The sequence below is a fragment of the Brassica oleracea genome, unplaced genomic scaffold, assembly GCF_000695525.1.
Source record: "Brassica oleracea var. oleracea cultivar TO1000 unplaced genomic scaffold, BOL UnpScaffold01054, whole genome shotgun sequence".
NCBI classification, from domain to species: Eukaryota; Viridiplantae; Streptophyta; class Magnoliopsida; order Brassicales; family Brassicaceae; genus Brassica; species Brassica oleracea.
Genome location: NW_013617624.1, coordinates 14,074 through 15,293, shown reverse-complemented (window position 1 = coordinate 15,293; position 1,220 = coordinate 14,074).

Sequence of the window (1,220 nt, the reverse complement as noted above, 5' to 3'; positions counted from 1 at the left end):
GAGCGGGTGCAGCAGAGGGAGATGTATGGTTGGAGCTGTGGGGCGAAGGGGAATCCTGAAAATGGCTGGAATCCCGAGACTGGCTCCCCGTACCACCACGACCACGACGCTGTCGAGGCCGTATCTGATCATCATGAGACCTCTAAATTAAAAAATATCTTTAATAAATACAGAAATATATAAATTAATTTTTTTTATTAAAAAAAAATCCCAAATAATTTAATCACAGAAAAAGATTTATATATATTAAATTTTTTTAATAAATATATAAAAATAGTTCTAATAAACAAAAAATATTTTTAATAAATAAAAAATAGTTTAATAATTACAAAAAATAGTTTTAATAATATATATATATTAAAATATTTTTAAATCCCAAATAATAGTATTTAATCACAAAAAAGTTTTATAGATATTTAAAATGTTTTGTAAAATCCAAAAAATCGAATTTATATAGAAATTTTTTTTTGTAAAATCCAAAAAATCGAATTTATATAGAAAAATCGTTTTGTAAAATACAAAAATCGGTTTTATATACAAAAATCGATTTTATATACAAAAATTGATTTTATAAATACAAAAAAATTAAAAAATTAAAAAAAAAATTCTAAATCAATTCAACAAAACAAATTATTCAACCAAATCACAATTCTAAACCTATTATACAACCAAATCACAATCCTAACCAATCACCCTAACAAAAATCTATCAAAACTACACAAAAACCTAACAAATAGAACCTAAGAGAGTGGGATAGGGTCCTTACATGATTTGTGTAAGAGAAGGGTGAGATCGCCGGAGATATCGTTGGATTTCAGGGGGAAATCGCCGGAGAGAAGAGAGGAGTCGCGCAGAGGATGAAGAGAGAAATGAGAAGAAGAAGGGGCTCGTGGTTATAAAACCTAGGGTCCGACGAATATTATCCGTCGGAATTCCGTCGGAATTTTAATTTCAATTTTCGCGAAATATTTGACTGGTAAAATGAAAATATTTCGAGGAAATTACGACGGATAGTAAAATATCCGTCAGAATTTCCTCGGAATATTTTCATTTAACCGGGCAAATATTTCGCGAAAATTGAAATTAGAATTCCGACGGAATCCCCACGGATAATGTCCGTCGGACCCTAGGTTTTATAACCACGAGCCCCTTCTTCTTCCCCATTTCTCTCTTCTTCCTCTGCGCGACTCCTCTCTTCTCTCCGGCGATTTCCCCCTGAA